Here is a 20,028-nt window from a genome sequence, read left to right on the forward strand (position 1 = left end):
AAAGGAGGATAGCGGAAAATCAATAAGGATACCAGCAAGCACTGAAACATCAGCTGCTTCCAAAAAGTCTATTTCAGTTACAAAAAGCGATAACGAGGGAGTGCTTATGCAAGTGTCTGCATATTTCTTGATATAGTAGGCTTCCAGGCTAACACGCGCAGTCTTGTCGGCACTCTTGCCTAGAATCCTAGTCTCAGCCAAACGAGCCACGCATCCTCTGCACTTGATTACGTGCGCAACCAAATGTGCGTACTTATCTTTTAATTGACTTAAATATCGGGCATGTTCCCCCAATCGTTCATTGATGCAACAGCCAGTTTCGCCTATATAAATCTTTCCACTCGTCATGGGAATGGCATAGATCACGCCTGTTGAGCACTTGACAAACGGTGTGCCATGTGGAATCTGGCATCCTATTTTCTTGGAGCCACAAATGCGTGGGCACAACTTTCCCAGCTTGTTGGGTGCCGAAAATGCAACGGACACCCCATGCCTGTTGGCAACTTTCTTGATACTGTGCGAAGTCTTGTGCAGGCAAAACCACAGGCTTATCAGCCTTCCGACGGTCATCATTCAGTATTCTTGTACCAGTCTTCAATTTCTGAAGCAGGGTTTCAGCAACAGCAATCAAGACCTAAGGGGGGGGGGGGGGGGGGAACCCGCCGCCAAAAGTCGGCTAATCTGATTATGAAAACTTGATTGCATCATCTGATGCGGGCACGACTTTTTGAGACAGGATTCCAAACAGTGCGAAGCAATGGCTCTTTTAACAGTCTTCGAGAGTGCCGAATCATAAGGCAGCAAATCCTTTTTCGCACGAGGGTAATAGGCCCAGCAGACGTGTCTTTCAGAGAACGTTAGTTTCAGATCTAAAAACTGTAGAACAGCTTCGTAAGGTAGTTCATAAGTGAATTTTAGCCCGAGTCCATGTTGGTTAAAAGCGTCTATAACTTCGCCAACTGTAGAGGGGTAGGCGAAGGTCGTTTGTCTTTTTAAAAGCACTAAAAAATCGTCAACGTATCTAAAAACCTTTAAAACCACCCCCCTCCCATTAAGATACCTATCTAACTGCTGATCTACTTTGGCTAGAAATATATCGCACAAAATTGGAGCCACGCATGACCCAATACAAATTCCATTGCGCTGCAAAAAAGCAGGTTGTCAAAGACAATAAAAGTACATCTCGAGTAAAACTGCAATAAAGAGACGAAATTCTCTACATGTTATTGCGCTGCTGCATTCCCTTGGTTAAAAAATGCACCAACTAGCCCAAAAAGAAGCTGTACTGAAGTATCTTTTTTGTTCAGTGGGCCCATCTTTTTCTGTTCGTCCCTCTTCAAGCAGCATTGACCTTTTGCTCACCCACATCGTGGACTCTACCTGCATAGCAAGGCGATAGGGCTTCTGTATTCGCAAAGGCCTCGTCCCGCAAGACGTAAGTGCTCTCTTTGGTCCAGTGAAACCGTCGTGGGGACATGTCAAAAGACTATGCAAATTAATGCGTTCTGAACTGTGGCGGCAAGTCCGCCTTTTTCAGGACTGACTTCGTTTGCTTTGCTACGCTGACCACCCCGTATGGCTCGCTCCCAGGAAGCTAGCGTCACTGAGAAAAACAGCTGCTCACCTCACAGAGTTCCACTGGAGGTGTGTCTTGAACACGTTGCTGTTGTGCTTGGGCAGCAAGGAAGTCACGCAAGACAGGAAGAAGAGTGTAACCACCCTAGGAAATGTTTCCTTGCATGAAAATGTAATCCGCCTCCTCCAGAAAGGCCCTAAATTTGGCTTGGAGCCTAGTGTTTCAGCACCTGAGCTGATAGCGGTGAATAGAAAAATGGCCTTGAAAGCAAGAAATGAAGAGGATCAAAACCGTTGTCTTCTAGAAGGCGTGGACTGTCTGAGGAAGTGCTCTGCAAATGATATAGGCGCGCAGAACACCGAAAGACACCTTAATGACGTGGTATTCCTGTTTAAGAAAAATAACCTCATGCTTGTTCAAGCAGACAAAGAGACGGGGTTTGTTGTTCTGCCGAAGGGAATATATAATGAGAAAGCCCAGTCGGCAATCAATAAGAACTTTGTTCCTGTCAAAAAAGTGCAGTTAGAGTGAAGACAAAGTTCGTTAACTTCTGTAAAGATTTAAATCTTGGCTCACTTGCCAGGGATATACTGAATACCAGAGGAAACAGCCTAAATGCTTTCTTTACTGCTAAGACCCATAAGCCAGAAATCCCTTTTCGTACAATTGTTAGCGAGGAAGGATCGTGGCAGAGAAACGTTAGCCAGTTTTTGCAAAAGCAACTAAAATTGCTCGTCTTGAATGACCCTTTCCTCACGAAAAAATCTCCTGATGTCACGCATTTTCTCGCCAGCACAGATGATACTGGGTTTGGGTTCTCTGTATATGTGCAAGACCTGTTTTATTCGGTCCCTCAAGATCAGCTTGTGTTGGCTGTGAAAGAATGCATTGAAGAAAACAGTGACGTCTCTTTTCAGAACTCATCAGGCGTGTCTGTAGAGAATTTTGTCTCTTTATTGCAGTTTTACTTGAGGTCTACTTTTATTGTCTTTGACAACCTGCTTTTTTGCAGCGCATTGGAATTTGTATTGGGTCATGCGTGGCTCCAATTTTGTGCGATATATTGTTAGCAAAAGTAGATCAGCAGTTAGATGGGTATCTTAATGGGAGGGGGGTGATTTTAAAGGTTTTTAGATACGTTGACGATTTTTTAGTGCTTTTAAAAAGGCAGACGACCTTCGCCTACCCTTTACAGTTGGCGAAGTTATAGACGCTTTTAACCAACATGGACTCGGGCTAAAATTCACCCATGAGCTACCTTACGCAGCTGTTCTACAGTTTTTAGATCTGAAACTAACGTTCTCTGAAAGACACGTCTGCTGGGCCTATTACCCTCGTGCGAAAAAGGATTTGCTGCCTTATGATTAGGCACACTCGAAGACTGTTAAAAGAGCCTTTGCTTCGCACTGCTTGGAATCCTGTCTCAAAAAATCGTGCCCGCATCAAATGCAATCAAGTTTTCATAATCAGATTAGCCGACTTTTGGCGGCGGGTTCCCCCCCTTAGGTCTTGAGTGCTGTTGCTGAAACCCTGCTTCAGAAATTGAAGACTGGTACAAGAATACTGAATGATGAACGTTGGAAGGCTGATAAGCCTGTGGTTTTGCCTGCACAAGACTTCGCACAATATCAAGAAAGTTGCCAACAGGCATGGGGTGTCCGTTGTATTTTCGGCACCCAACAAGCTGGGAAAGTTGTGCCCACGCATTTGTGGCTCCAAGCAAAGAGGATGCCAGATTCGACATGACACACCGTTTGTCAAGTGCTAAACAGGCGTGATCTATGCCATTCCCATGACGAGTGGAAAGATCTATGTAGGCGAAACTGGCCGTTGCATCAATGAACGATTAGGGGAACATGCCCGATATTTAAGTCAATTAAAAGATAAGTACGCACATTTGGTTGCGCACGTAATCAAGTGCAGAGGATGCGTGGCTCGTTTGGCTGAGACTAGGATTCTAGGCAAGAGTGCCGACACGACTGCGCGTGTTAGCCTGGAAGCCTACTATATTAAGAAATATGCAGACACTTGCATCAGCACTCCCTCGTTATCGCTTTTTGTAGCTGAAATAGACTTTTTGGAAGCAGCTAACGTTTGAGTGCTTGCTGGTATCCTTATTGATTGTCCGCTCTCCTCCTTTTTCACCTCTGTTGCTCGCCTTATTTAAGGTGTGCCTCCACTCAATAAAGTTCAGTTGTCAGTCAGCGCTCTTGTCGTGTCAAGGCATTCTTGTGTGATTGCATGTTTTTGCGCTGCTCCGTTCTCTTGGTTAAAAAATGCACCAACTAGCCCAAAAAGAAGTTTTACTGAAATTTCGCTGTCGAAGGCTTCAACGAAACGAAAAGCTGAAGAAGGAAAGCGCTGTTTTCAACGTTGATGGGAACAATCGTGTTTCATCATTGATTCGCGGGACAAGGTGATGTGTTTAATCTGCCGTCAAACTGTGTCTGTGCCGAAGGATTACAACGTGCGACGCCGTCTCATGTCCTGTCATCATGACGAGTACGGTGCTGGAAAGTATGGAAGTACTGGGGCCGTATTACGCAACTGTCACAAATTCTGTCAAAAGTTATTGACAGTGACGTCAAAATGACGAAACAATGTGACGTCACCGCTTGACGCAACGAGGAATCAGCCAGTTACAGCTGGGGGGCGCCCCGAGAGCATTTATTAGCACGGAGCGAGGGGCCGTCTGCTTATTTTTTTGTAAAAATACTTAAGAAATACGCAGCGATCAAAATAACTAATATTTTATTTTGCCAAAACATTGCGTTTAAAGTTCGAAAATATTAAGCATACAAGGCGTTCGATATTGTGCTATTAAATTTGCTGGTGGGTAACTTTTGCTGCAGCGGGGATGTGCTGACGGCGGTAAAACGTCAAGCTGTTTTGCACGAAAGCAGCCGATTCCACGCCGTGTTGTTTCTTTATGCGGCACCAGAAATCAAGCTACTGTGCGGTTGACCTAAATGAGCAGAAAAATGTGAACGAATGCAGTGAAGACTACGTGCCTGCCGAGCAGAGATGGGCATCCTCACGAGGGCGTCTTCACCTTCACTTCGTGAGGATTTCACTCGGTGAGGTGAGGGTGAGGGAGGATTGCCGGATGAAAATTCGTGAGGACGAGGGTGAGGGAGGAAAGACATGGTGAGGCGAGGGCGAGGGTGGTGGCCCAAACCGTACTCCGGGCTAACGCTTTTGCCTGTGCCGTCTGTTATGAATTCCCATTTTAAAGCACTACTTATTAGGGTGAAGATACCGGGGAAGACGTAGTTTCTGCACTCTGGAGGTACACGAGGTGAACACGAAACGCGGGTGCAGCACACCTTCTCCGTCGTCGAGATGAACTACACCGCCGAAAAAGGCACTCTTATAACTCAGAAACCTTTTTTTAATTGTGGAAAGTATTTGGGGAGACACCCTGTATAGTGCGATAACAAGGGGCCCCTGGCAGGCCGTGCGGGTGAACGCCAGTCCAACGGGAACCATGGTACCGCAGTCAACATTTTCATTATCAGCCCCGAGTCTGTCGGATGATCAGAGTATAGAGTAAAACACGTAGAAATTATACCTAGTAAGGCTATTGAATTACCAAGTTCTAGGCCTTCTTTGCCGGAACGAAGTCAGATTTCAGCTCAGTGAGGTTTCACAGAATTAGCACAAGCGCAAAAGATGCTTTTGCGAAATTCTACTGGCGAATCAAAGCCTGTTGACGGCGTTGGTGTGAAATTTTTTTTATTCACGCTGTGAGTAGTTCAGTACAATCGTATCATCCGTCTATTTTCGCTGGAATTGCAGTATAGGAAAGCGGTGCCACACTGTGTTGAGCAAGGGCGACCACTGTAGTCTTACCATAAAAATAAAGCAGCACCTTAAAAACCTTGGTCTGAATCACCGCCCGCTCCGCCTTGCATTGTACGATGTACTAAAGAGAAAAAGTTGTGCTGCTCTCCAAACAACATCAACATCTCTAAGTTTAATTCTGTCCCTGGTAAGACCTGTGACCGCGTAATCGCGCGCCTGATTTTATGAACTAAATGTCTAGCAGACTTGGTAGGTAATTGACACTAAGCGTTTGAGTAAGGCGTAGGCGTGCAAGCAAAAATCACGGGCGGTTTCGCTTGGGGTTAACCATAAATTATCGTGCGCTAGCACCGTTAGTCCTACTTTGCATGGTCTATCCCGACTTTCTATGCTGTTGCTTGGCCTGAACATGCTTACTTTGGTGGATATGTCATATGATGTAAGTTTGCGTGATATTGCATTATTTTAGACATGTACTGCGGTAGAATTGGTCAGTCCCTACATTCACAGATACCTGGGTGTCCTGACTGCGCTCCAGGCGCTGAGGTGCAGCGGTTAAGCTACGCGCCACTGCCCTGCTATGGCAGGTGCAGCCAGCGGTGGGGCTTGACCTATGTTGTTCCTGAGGAATCTCTCGCGACAAATCATTAAATTGAACTGTCACGCTGGGTCGTTTGCTCACAGTCAGATGAGCAGCTTGTGATGACGTCACAACGTCACGTGACCAATGTGGCCCACGTATTATATGCAGGCTTCGGACAGACAGACACCGACTTTTCGGTGGATTGGAAGCAATAGAGCACTAAAATGTCGACCACAGGAATCTTTCACTCCAGACTCGGGGAGTTAGTGATGACTATTATTCAGCCCAAATGCTGCATTTTAGCGAGCCGTTTTATTTTCAAGTGGCCTCAATAATGTTTTATTTTAAGTGACCGCATAAAGGCCTCACTGCAGTGGAAATCCGAGACCGTACCGGAGGAAGACACTGAAGAAATAAAAAAAAATTAAACTGGGGGAGCGGGATCCGAACTCCCGGTGGCACTAAAAAATCAGTTACACCGTCGCCATGGCTTTTCTTGAAGTATGACATTTATAAGACTGAAAATATTTTCTATCTGCTTTAACTAAATTATTTACAAAGCTTTTAGGATACGCCACGAAACACGTCGCAAAAATGCAGCAACAGAGCAGTAGACGCGAGGCGCATCACCAAGAATGATTTCCACTCCGGTTTTAAGTCGGTCGGTTCATACATTTCCCTAATTTGAACAATCAGTTGGGAGAAATCCTAACATCCTGCCGGTACGTCCTACCAAGCTCTCGTGCTGTGCTTGCAATGTCGTCGTCTTCGTCACATAGCCGCGTTCACGAGAGTTGTTTTTCTTAAACAAAATTTATTGCCCCAGGGCATCAATAATGGGCGAAGGTGTGATGAATGGTGTAGTAGAGATTAAATTAATGGAAAAAGGTTAGCGAATTTGATGCAGTCCAGTAGAGAACGATGGTACGGTCCCTGTGTCCAGGCAATATATGAAGCAGGGTTGCGTGGTGAAAGACCCGCTGCCTTCAGGTGCCGGATCCTTGTAGGCTTGAGAGCTGGGCAGTCCCACAGTAAGTGATGAATGTCGGCCCCAATGTCCTCGTGTTTACATATCGGACACCCTGGCCGAGGAAACAATCCTCGTCGGTACTAAGGCCACTTCCGAGTGATGGCTGGTGTGAGGGCAACCCCAACCCGGATCCCCCTAAGCGCAACCTCCTCTGCACGGGTAAGACCGCGGTGGAGGGTTACCGCACACGGAGGGATGAGAGCACGTGCGCGGCGCCGGAGGAGTTCCTTTCTTGATGAAAGCAGGGTAAAATTGTCCAAATAAAGGAACCGAGGTGGTGATGAGTTTGTATTCGCAAGGCAGGTCACTAAATCTGCCTGGCTTTGATAGGTCAGCAGATCCCGTGGGACCCACCCAATACGTACTGGCTGCGGGATGCGTGCCGCGAGCCGGTGGATGTCCTGACATATCGTTGGACAGTGGCTAACGCGTCGTAGGAACCGGACAACTCGAAGGGCGTCCGTGCGGATGACAACGCGGGCCGCAGGGAGCATAGTTATGTCGGCCACGGAGCAGAGTGCTTTTTGAACTGCAACGAGCTCACCACAAAAACACGAAGGGGGTTCCGTAAGCTAAAACCAAGAGGTTTGATTCAGAGCAGGTCTGCACGGGCAGTAGATAACTGTTGTTACTTTGCAGTCTTGTATGCTTGCGTCTACGTAGACAACAATGGATACTTCAGGCAGGCAAGCATCTTGTTCCTCAAATTTCTGGCGAAGCAACGATGCCGAATGAGCAGATGTTGGCCGGCGGTTATCTGTTGGCTTGTTGTCGCTGAGATGTACAAACTTCCATGGGGGAAGAACTGGCGTTGGCGGCTGAAGAATGGAGTGTGACGTTGTATAAGTCCTCAGTGCATGCGTGGAGTGCGATAGACTGGCCTTAAGGCTGCCCGCTTCACGGCACTGCTGCACCAGCTCATCAATGGTGTTGAGCTGCGCATTCTCTTGTAAAGCTATGACCGGTGTGATGCTTGGAAGGCACGTAATGGTCCTCAGCCTCTCAGTTCACGGCTTCAAGGCGATCCCATTGGGCTCTTGTAAGATGTTGAAACTGGGCTTGATAAACAATACGTGGATGCAGAACTGCCCTCACCAATTGCCGTGTAACGAACGAGCCTGCGCCACCAGTTTTAGGGGCAATTCATTTAATCAAACCCAAAGTCTGAATAGCTTGCCTTTTTGCCTGAGAAAGCCATGCAGTCGCTGATCCTGATTGGTGAATCGTTAAGCCAAGGATTTTTACACTCGGACTTTCCTGTAGTGGGGTGCCTGATAGACAAAGACGGATTGGACTTGCAGCAAGTTTACGGCGTCCCCAGCGGTTGGCGACCGACGTGTATGTTGTTTTATGCACGGAAAGCTGAAGTCCAATGGATGATGCGTAATTACCGGTAACATCCAAGGCAGATTGAAGGGCAGCCTCCTGAGTACGGAGATCTTGGTGAGTACTCCACACCGTGATGACGTCAGCGTACTGAAGAAATTTTATGTCACGGATGTCATGTAAGCGCCAAGCCAGCGGGATGAAAGCAATATTAAATAACGTCGGCGACAATACTGATCTCTGGGGCACGCCGCAGAGAGGAACAAATGACCCGACCGCTTCGCCGCTAAGGCGTATTGCAAATTTTCTGCCTTCCAAAAATGATTGGAGAAAACTACCCACTATCAGAGGGAGATGAAGCATGTCAATGGAGTTCAGAATGGCTGCATGTCTGATGTCATATGCCTTTTCAACGTCCATTGCTAAAACAGTACGCACATTGCGGCTGCGGGCAGATGACAAAACTGCAGATGCTAAGACAGCCAACCCGTCCTGTGTACTAATATATGGACGAAAGCCGATTTGTGCTGGGTGATAAAAAACGTGCTGCTCTAGCCACCATGACAATCGTGTGGCTAGCATTTTCTCCGCCAGCTTGCACAGCGTAGGAGTTAAGGAGATAGGTCGCAAGTTGGCAAGGTCCGTCGGAGGCTTTCCTGGTTTCGGAATAGGAATCACGACAGTGGATTTCCAGTTCTGGGGCACTACGCCATCCAACCATACTTTATTTATGGTGTCAAGTAGTTGACGAAGTGTAGCGCTACTCAGGTTCTTGTACACCTCGTACTGAATATTGTCCGGGTCGGGCGCTGTTTTTCGATTCGCATCATCTATTGCAGCCAGCAACTCAGGCATAGAGAATGGACACGCAATTTCATCTACGTCGACATCAGACGGCATTTGATATACATGCGCTGGGATGCCTGCCATATTTAAACTAGCGGATGAAGAAGGCACAACATCGTATTTTGGGAAAAACTTTCGCGCTGCTTCTTTGCCGAAATCATCTGGCCACAAGTTAGCCGCGAAGCATGCGGTTGCCGCTGCCTCAGTCGAACGGCGACCGCGTTCCATTGTACGGAATGTTCACCAGAGAGAGGCATTCGAGAATTTTGCAGAAAATTGTTCGCACCACGCATGCCACTGCTGCCGAGAGAGGTCGCGGTCATATTTACGTGCCTTAGCTGTAAGATAGTGCAATCGCGTACGTGCCTGCGACGAAGTAGGGTCTCGCATAGCAGCCAGCTCGGCTTGACGGCGTGCCGCCCACAGGTTAAGAAGGCCGAGGTCTGGTGCCGGTCGACCAACATCAGTCCAGGTGGTAGTTGTAGCACTGCTGAGTGCTATTTGTATGCGCTCAACAAGGATTGGCGAAGAATCTGAGGAGAGATTGTCCTTACAGAAGCGAAAACTCCCAGTTCATCACAGAACATATGTAGCGTAAAGGTCGGAAATGTGAGGTGTGAAGACCGATGATGATAGGGTGATGATCACTTCCCCAGCAGTCTGGCTCCATGTGCCAGGAGGGAGTACCCGGACCCGACCACCACGTCAAGTCTGAAGCATAGGAAGCACTGCGAGTTTGACGCACTGGCCGTGTTGCTGTCCCTGCAGGATGGTTGAGCAGCACAAATTTGGCATCCGTGAAGGCGTCCCGCACACGCCTGCCACAAGGGCTTGAAGTGGGGTACGCCCAATCCTGGTGAGGGCCGTTAAAGTCGCCCCCGACTAAAATCGGACAACCGGGATACTGCCGACGGACACTTGTTAACCAGCAAAGATTAATGTGGGAGGAAGCCCCACCGGGAGGTCTAACGTAAAATGAAACGACCACAGCAGTTCCCTTCTTAGGTTTCGCAGCCACTGCCACTACCTCTTGATACGACGTGCACCAGTTTTCGAGAGCAAGGCGTACATGCGGAAAACGTGAGTCCACATACACCGCCGCCTTTCCCGGGGGAGCAGCAGTTTGTACACGGCGGTCTATCATTGAAGGAGACATGTAGGCACTGAAGCCTGGAATCGATGGCAAGGCGTTTGTTTGCTGTAGCAGCATGGCCCATACCTGGAGCTTGTGATTTTGTAGTCGGGTCTTGAGCTCTCCCACCTTCGTGGGAATGCCTCTGCAGTTCCACTGCAGCACACCAGCACGACTGGAACTTGCCATTTCTAGTTACTAGCCCAAGCGCTGTAGAATCACGGACGTCAGGTTGGACAACTGGTTGACCATAAACCGGAGCAAAGGAGTCGCAAAGTTGTCCAGTGGCATTGCGGTAATCTGGGAAGAGGCGGCCGGAAATGACACTGGTGGGCGGCAGGAAGGCGATGTTGCTGCGCCATTGATAGATGTGGCGGATGATTTCGCTGCCCGTCTACGTCGAGCGAGCAGTTCACGGTGTTGCCAGAGCTTGGTGACCTCCGCTAAAAGACGTTCGATTTGTTCGTCGACTGCGGCCATATCGTCCTGAGGCAGTTCAGGCACACTGCGCTGCTTTGTTGGCTGTTTTCGGAGGCGTTCTTTTCGCACAGTACCGTTAGAAGACTGCTGAGCTGAAGGATCATGCGAGGTGTGCTCAGGGAGCTCCGGCCACTCGTCGTCATCCCACTGGAGAGCTGCGAACCGATTAGATGTCTGCAATGAAGTTATACTGTCTTGTGTTGGCCAATGCTTAGTCATTCGACGACGAGCTGTTGTGTTGCCTTTTGTTTTGTCGGACAGCTTGGAGGTGTTATCTCGTGGTCGTCGGAATTACAAAGGTCGCATAGATAAGCCACTTTCCCTTCCGATGTACTTTCACCGGCAGCATTGAAGGGGCCGGATTTGCACATATGTCCAGTACGGAAGCAGTTATAGCAATATACCGCATTTGGTTTATATGGCCGAGGCCGTAAAATACAGCTATAATAGTACAGACGGGCTGGTAGTGTCAGAGGGCCTTGCAAGGTGACTATGCAAGAGCGCCCCTTTCCCATGCGTCGGGCCTGGATGACACGGTGCGTGGGACACTACAGCTGACGCTGGGGTGCAGTTTGAACCTCAGTTATATCGACGTTGTAGACGACGCAGCGCTGCAAGTCGCAGTCTTCAACTAAATACACTTGTACTGGCACTGAGATTTCGCTTGTCAGTGAAATACTGGTGAGCGTTTAGAGCCATTCTACGGCAGTCAGATTCGGAAGCCACACTGCAATGGTGTTGGACTTAGTCCTGGCTGTGAAGCCCCGAAAACCTTTGGTTCCGAGGCACGCGTCCAAGTTAGCTTGTAAAATCTTGTTCGGTATATCCGTGAGGCTTTGTTGGCCAGTGATTTAATGGCCACTTTGTAAGAAGACGATCCGGGTGTAGGCTCCACCGAGTTCACGATCGTAAGACAAGTGCGCTTACCTTGGGAGCCATCACTTGTCGAAGATGGAATCGGTAGGCTGTCGTTTGAGGGACGCTTGTGAGTTGCACTAGGGCACTTTTGCACGGGTAGAGGTGCCGATAAGTCCATTGGAATGCCCTGTTCATCATGTCGTGTGGTTTGAGGCCCATACGGTGGTGTAGAGTTAAAGGCCATGTGCCCTGGTGGCAGATCACTCACGAGCAGTCCGGCATTTCGGGAAGGCAGGAGGGGTGCATCTGCCAATGAACCGGGAGCACAAAGCTGTACCTGGCGCCGCGGATCAGGTGTCGACTGCGTGGCAGGTGCTGCCCACGAGAGACGGCGGCAGAGCTACCTCCGCCAGCGTGGCAGCGCAGGCACTAAGCCTAGCGTCAGTGCCCAGCACAGCTGCACTCATGCATGGTTCCCACGAAGCCTCAGACGGTGGAAGGAAGTCCGGAGCTTCTTCAGAAGGCGAGGGTGCAGTTCTCTTCAAATAGGGCACGCATTTACGTGGATGGCGAGGTTTTTCTGCAGAGCGATGTGCGATGTGCAGTCTCTCACACTGTAGTTTGAAAGCGTGGTTTTCATCATTTTCCATCCGTGCGCGTGGAAGCGTCATCAGACGAGCATGTAGCAAACCGCACGAAATGGCGGGAGATTAGAAACAGTGAAATGGAAAAGACCCAGTGCAATCGCAGTGTCATCGGGTAGTGGTAAATAAGCGACCTACAAAATTTCCTCGTTATGAGTCTATTCTATGTCTAGCACTCATTGTAATTATCGCGGTAAACGCTACTGATTTGTTTTCTAAGTACTCTTGACGTACATTAGTTTTTGTACACAGGCACAACAACGTGCTGACTGATTCTAGCAGTCCATTTTAGCACAGTGAGCATGGCAGCGGCAAACGGGGCAGCATGATAAGCTTTTGCTTTTGCTTTGCCATCCAGGTTAGTGATTCCAAATCTGCACATTGCTGCAGGAGTGACGATCGCTTTCTAGGGCTGCTGCCCTGCCCACTGTGTGTGTTCAGCGTTTCCTTTCTTGCGTCATCACATTATCAAAAAATCTTGTCTTGTGGCGGTGTTGAAAAAAATCCTGGCCCGATTGAAAAGCAAATGCGATCGGAATTGCTAGAAGGCCAGAGCAAGGCTAATTCAACAATGGGGGGCCTGCAGGAGTCTCAAAACATAACTGAGAATAAACTCTCCGGTTTAACTCAGCGAATTGATGGCACTGAGATATAGTTGTCGGGCCTAAAAAATCTTAGCCACAGAGGTAAAAGGCATAAAATCGGCAATATCGGAAATTCAGGAGCAACTTAGTACCGTTAGAAACCAGATATACGATTTAGAAAGCGGAGGCAAGAGAAATAACCTGATAATTCACGGAATAAAAGAGTTTAGCGAGGAGACTAGCAAGGAACTGGCAAAGGAAGTAATCGATGGTGTTTTTTTTCTAGAACAAGGTTTAACAGTGAGTGGTGCCGAAAGATGCCACAGGGTGGGTAAAAAAGAAATAAATAGGGCGCGACCAGTCGTTTTGAAACTCCTCGACTTCTGTGAAAAAAACTTCAACATTAGGATCGTACTATTAACTCAAAAACAACAAAATCAGCTCAAAATATAAACACCAAAAAATCTCTAAATCATTAGCTGATGACTCTTCTAAACAAGTTAGGGAAATACGGAAACAGCAGTGGAAAAGCTGTGAAGAAGGGGGGAAAGAGGGCGCCAAGCTTTAAGGCTAATCTATGATAAGATAAGCGTTAATATCGTACTGTATGGTTGGAATGAAACAAGAGCTCCTCGCTTTAGGCTTAGAAAGAAATCAAACTGACTCCGAACTAATAGACTTCAAACCCTGAAAATACTAAATGTTAATTGCAAAAGTATAATAGACAAGACAACTGAGTTGGAGGCCCTTGTGCTTTTGCACGGCCCTGAAGTAGCGGTTTTGACAGAAACTTGGCTTAACAATAGAGTGTTTGACAGTGAGTTCGTTACCACTGGCTACGCAAACTGAAAGGATTGTGATGGTAGAGGTGGAGATGTGAGCATTCGGTTTATATCACCCCTGTGAATTTTACCAATGACTGATGTACCCAATGTCCAGTGCATTTTTTGCACAACGTGCTATGGAAACGTTAGATATATTATAGCGACAATCTACAGGCCCCCCAACTCTACCATTGTCATGTTATAGGAAGTAAAACAATATCTGTGCGCGAATGTTAAACGAAATATTCGTATTTACTGTCAGGATATATTAATTTGCTTGAAGTAGACTGGTCAATCATTTCAGTTAAAAAGCATGACCCCCATGGTGAAGCTATGCTGGGCATTGCTTTTGGCTTCGACGTATTGTAGATTGTAGAAGAAAATACCATATTTCAGGAAAATTATCAATCAGTGCTCGACCTCTTTTTGGTTAGCGGATCAATTACTGTCAAAACAGCTAGCCAGATGGTAGATAGAATATCGGACCACAAAGCTGTACTGCTCACTACTGCACGCCGCTTTACATAAGAAACCTAAACATTCATCCTATCTAAACTTTTCTCGAGCTTTTCTCGAGATACATTGTAATAATCTCGGGCTCTTGATCACTAATGACTTCACATGGACCAAGCTCATTGATTACATAATGGCTAATGTTAAGCGCAAGTTGTTCTTTCTGAAGAGAGCTTCGAGATTTCCTACTCCTTCTGTCCGACTGCTGGCATACAAAAACATAATTCTGCCGATACTAAACTATGCATGCGTAACGTGGGACACTTTCACTAAAACTTACACTAATAAGATAGAAATGGTGCTAAGGGAAGCAGCTCGCTTCATTTAAAATGGATTTGGACGTACGTAAGTGACAGAACTATTAACCAAAGCGAACTTGCCCCCATCAACGCAAAGAAACCGTGTGTCACGACTAAAATTGGTCTTTTGCATTTATTAACGGCCATATAAGGCAGATCTTACGAGAATAATTTATTTTTCATCTGGTTACGCCACTAGGCAAAGACGCACAGTAAGGCCATTTACTACGCGCAATAACCGTTTAAAGTATTCTTTCCACGAACAGTAATTGAAGGGAAACTCTTAACCAATGACCACGTTTCAAAATCATCTATGTCGACATTTATTTCCAGTACTGTTTAAAATCTGTTGTGCGTGATTATTTTCCAAAATTTTCAAGCTACGTTATTCTACTTTGTTCTTGTGTTTATTGCCTGCGTTATTACGTCGTCTTTACTTATCTGTATCCCATCCTTCTAAAATCCCCAGTGGGGATTGCAGTATAACCAAAATAAATATAGATTACAATGAAATGTTATAAGTGCAGGGCACATGTATGCATGCAGTGCGTGCCAGAAGTAAAACCGGAGTGGTAGCTTAGGACCAAACTCACATATCGGCGGACACCTGAAGCGCGCCTTAAGGGAAGGATAAAGGCGGCAGTGAAAGAAGAAAGGAAGAAAGAGGTGCCGTAGTGGAGGGCTCCGGAAAAATTAATGTGGATTAGCTCAGCCAATCCAGGACATACAAGGCAAAAGATGTCGGCGTTCACTGTGTTCATTGGCGTTGGCGTTGAGAATGTTCTAGACGGCGATGGCAGTATGCAAAGGAAGAGCGCATAACTGGCTCCCTGGATATGCGGACGCCTTGTTCGGGCTTTTATACACGTGGTGATGGTGAAAGAGATGTGGCCTGAATGCATTATCGCTGACAGCGTTGTGGCTGACATGCGCCACTGCAGCAATAGCTGGGCCGCAGCATTCATTTGGTGATCAGTCTCTCGCGATCAACCATTAACTGTATGCCACATCCCAGGGGGGCAGGGAGGGCGCGTTCCCTGCCCAGTGGGCCGAACGCAATCAAAGCATGCTCTTGCAGTTGGACACCAACGCCACTAAAGGTGGTGGTAGTGTTTTTTTTATTATTAAAATAATAGTAAAAAGCAAGGAAAAGATATTTGCTAGCCCCGGCATCTGCCATCGATACTGAAGCACCTGAGCTGGGGAAGCGGAAATACAAAACAACATGCAGAAACTGAAAATTGAAAGTTGGATTTTGAGGAGAGGGCCGGCGCAGCGGCGAACACCTGTGGCTCGGTGCTATACTAGTGGCACATGCGCAGTAGTGACTAGGGAGCGAGAGAGAGAAAAATATCCGTGGCGAGGCGCGCGTTGTGACGTCATGTGCCTCCTTGAAGCACCGCCGAGGCGAAATCGCAAGTTCACGCCCACTAGAAACAGTAGAAACACTAGAGCACCTACTCCTTCACTGTGCCGCGTTCGCCGATGCTCGTCGCGATATGCTTGCGGCCTATAGGGCGCTGGACATACTACCAGACTCCCTCAAGACGCTACTGTGGCCGCAGGGCAGTGCGCGCACCCGTGAGCGAACCTTGGTGAGCCTCTGTGCGTTCCCCGAACACATGGGCTTGACGTCCCGTCTGTTCTCCGTCAGGTAGTTACACACAGTGACCGAATGCTCCGCGAGTTCTGCCTCATGGCACACATCTCGAATAAAAAAAAAGAGTTCTACCTTGAACGATTAATAACTGGACGCCCCACTCTAGTTGTAACCAACACAGTGCTGTGCGCGTGTGTTTTAATTCCTCCAACATGAACTAATCACGCTCACAACCTGGGCACATTTCTTATTGTGTAAATAGTTTGTATATATTACTTCACTGATCTCCACTAGGGGGCTGGATGCCGCATCGGGCGCCCGAAAGTGAAGCCACCGGAAGTTGGGTGGCATGACCCGGAAGTCCGCCTTTGGCAGGGCACGAAATCGGACCTCAGCATGGTTTTTCCGTTTTAGTTTTCGTTTTCCACTTAGCATTTTGTCGTTTCCACGTTCTAGTCTTTTTTCGTGACAATATGAACCTGTTGCGCCGTCAACTGCATGAGGAGAGCAGCAAAGTCCTCGGGAAAGACGTTCCAAAAATAAGGGTTCATTGCATCGCTATGGGACGAGACTAGCAGACGACAGAACGTCGCTGCACACGGTACGTACGGAGCCTCGTCTGCTCAACTGTGTCGTCCTGTTGCGCTAGCGTCGCCAACTCTGCTCTTCGTTGTGATGAATGTTGTCGCGCTCTAAGACCAAGTTATACCGTCAATGGGGGATAAATTTAAGAAAGAATAGGTAGAAACCTTCACCAGGCAGCTGACTTTGCAGTGAACGTACATTTTACCGAATTATGTTTAGACCGAACAGGAGCGAGCTAGGGCGAGGCCACAATCTGGTGAGGTGCCGTCGGTGTTCTGCTAGTACACATATTAGCGCGTACAAAAGGTATATGGTACTGCTTTTTCGACGGAGCGCATCAAGTACTGTTTCGTACTGTCGCAAATTATGCCTGAATGAGCTTTTATTTGTGATTCTTGGTGCAGTTGACTTCTAACGGCGCTTGTCACATGCGCTGCTGCATTCGTCTTTCTCGTCAGTCGTTTCGCTCGTGCTGTGTAAATGAAACGTGGCTGTGCTATAGAGTTAGATTAAAAGCATGCCTGGAAGATAAATGGCACATTAAAGCGATAAACATAACCTGTAATCAATGAGAAGAGACATCGTCGGCCACCAACCCAAAATCGAAACAGCGGCAGCTGTATATAACGAGTGGCTCTTCGAGTGTCAGGGTTTCCGCGCCATTGCATGTTTGGTACGCGAAAATTTGTTCTCAAAATGGCCTAGGCTCATCGTCATTGCACTACTTCTCCTAATTACGCTCGGAAGACAAGAACTAGGTCAGAAAATAGTGTTTAATGCACGTACCCCTTTGCCGCGGCATTATGAGACATGCATGCCTGTTTACTTCGGTTTCTCTGAAATTACAGTGTTCCCCGAACAATGCTCACATATATCACGTTCAGATTGCTCATTCCTTCGATATTACAGCAGCCGTTACACGAAAACAACGCAAAAAACTGAAAACGGAAGGGCGAAAGACGCGAGTTTTTGCATTGAAATACACAGCAAACACCGAACTTCCGGGACATGAAATCCAACTTCCGGTGACTTCATTTGCGTAGGGTCCCTAGAAATACTTGCTAGTCTGCCGTTCGTGCGGAGCTCCTTACGGAACCGGTTGGCTTCGCCTCGGATGAATGCGCAGGGGGCGCTGCACGCATTCGGAACGTCGTGCCTGCAGGGACGGTCGTGCCGTGCCTGCCGTGGCTGCGGAAGTGTTGCGCGCTGCTTTTTGGACGCAAGCCCAGAATACTGGTGTTTTTTTCTTCCAAATACGTGAACGCTAGCCTGCGTGTGTGTTGGTGTGCTCATGGATGTGTGATCGCGTCATGTCTAGACAACGTGACAAGCGCGACAGCACGTGTTTCATGCCGGGATGCAAGAGCGGCTACCGTGAAAATGAAAATGAACAGCAAGAGTTTGAAAGAAGGGTTAGTGGCCTTCCTCCTAAGCAGCAGCTTGCTGTCAGAACTTGTTTTGAGGCTGCCAAACGCAAGTCAACGAAAGGGATGGCATATTCCAATGAGTGGCTACTTGAATGCATTCTGATGCGAATGAAGAGCCCTAAGCTGTATGAACATATACGACGACGCAACATCCTGGCTCTTCCAGGTAGAACATGCTTACAAAAGCGCGTCCACAGCTTCAAGACTGGATTTGGTTTTAACCCAAATATATTCAAAGCTTTATCCGAGAAGTCGCAACATATGGATGAGTTCTCACGCAGAGGAGGTATCGTCTTTGATGAAATGAAGATCTCCGAGCACCTTGATGTGAAATCAACTGGTGAGTGGTTTTTAATCCTTACTTACACCCGTATGTAAGCTTTAAATGAAACATGTGGCCACTGTGTTTTTGTGTACACTACTTGTATTTTTTCAGGTGAGCTGGTAGGATTCGTCGATCTTGCGCAGTTCACGCACGATTCCCCAAAAAAAACCAACTCTCTGACCATGGCATGGTAGTTCTGTTCCAGCCTTTCCAGGGTAATTTATTTTTCTAACATATTGTCACGTAGTGGTGACGGCAGTGGAAGCAGCGAGAAGACGGACGAAAGGGTCTTCTAAAAGAAAACTGTTTATTGGGATGACTTGCACCCAAAATGGACTGAATCACTCGGCGGTGGCGAAGCGACAAGCTTGCTCGGCGGTCGTCGAACCGAACGCCCGCCGCTGTCGGCCGTGCTCAATTTAAAGCTGATAGCGAACTTTCGAGATAAAGAGCGCAAAGTTACTAGAACATTCCGGAACAACGTAGATTCAGCTCTGCCTGGCTGCGATCAATCGAGATAAATCTAGTCGCGTCTTGCGTCGCAAACACAGCGATAAAGTGGTGTGGCGGCAGATTTCAAAAACGAACAAACACTGCAAATATTCGCGGCATTACTCCCCTCTCAAAGAAGCATCGACCCGATGCATTAAAACAAATAATGCGACTAGTAAGGAAAAAAACGGATCTTGCGAAAATAGAGCATGGAAATAAAGCGGCCTTTAGCGCGCATAATACGGCTTCAGACGGACTACATGGACAACTTCTGGTCGTACGCGGCGTCGCTGGGATGCAGTCATTGCGTCAGGGATGACTTCATAATCCAGTTCACCCAGCCGACGAAGAACTTTGTACGGGTCGAAATAGCGGCGCAAAAGCTTTTCACTCAATCCACGGCGGTGAATGGGCGTCCACACCCAGACTTGGTCTCCTGGCTTGTATTCCGCGTTGCGTCTTCGTAGGTTGTAGCGTCTGGCGTCGGACCGCTGCTGATCTTTGATCCGTAATCGGGCAAGCCTTCGAGCTTCTGCGCGTTGAAGGTAGGCGGCAACGTCGACGTTCTCTTCTTCTGTAACGTTGGGCAGCATGGCGTCTAGCGTGGTCGTGGCCTCCCTGCCATGGACGAGCCTAAAAGGCGTCATTTGGGTGGTCTCCTGCACTGCGGTGTTGTAGGCGAAGACGACGTAAGGCAGGATGACATCCCAGGTTTTGTGTTCGGCATCGACATACATAGCGAGCATATCGGCGATGGTTTCGTTCAGGCGCTCGGTCAGTCCGTTGGTCTGCGGATGGTATGCAGTTGTCTTCCGGTGGCTGGTTTGGCTGTAGCGCAGGATGGCTTGCGTTAGTTCCGCCGTGAATGCTGTTCCTCTGTCCGTGATGAGCACATCGGGGGCGCCGTGTCGAAGAAGAATGCACTCCACGAAAAATTTGGCGACTTCTGCTGCTGTTCGGTTCGGTAGGGCTTTCGCCTCGGCGTAGCGGGTCAGGTGGTCGGTCGCTATGATGATCCACTTATTTCCAGATGTTGACGTTGGAAAAAGGTCAAGCAAGTCCATGCCAATCTGCTGAAAGGGCCCTGAGGGAGGTTCAAT

This window comes from Amblyomma americanum, chromosome 1 (genome assembly GCF_052857255.1).
Source record: "Amblyomma americanum isolate KBUSLIRL-KWMA chromosome 1, ASM5285725v1, whole genome shotgun sequence".
In the NCBI taxonomy this organism is placed as follows: domain Eukaryota; kingdom Metazoa; phylum Arthropoda; class Arachnida; order Ixodida; family Ixodidae; genus Amblyomma; species Amblyomma americanum.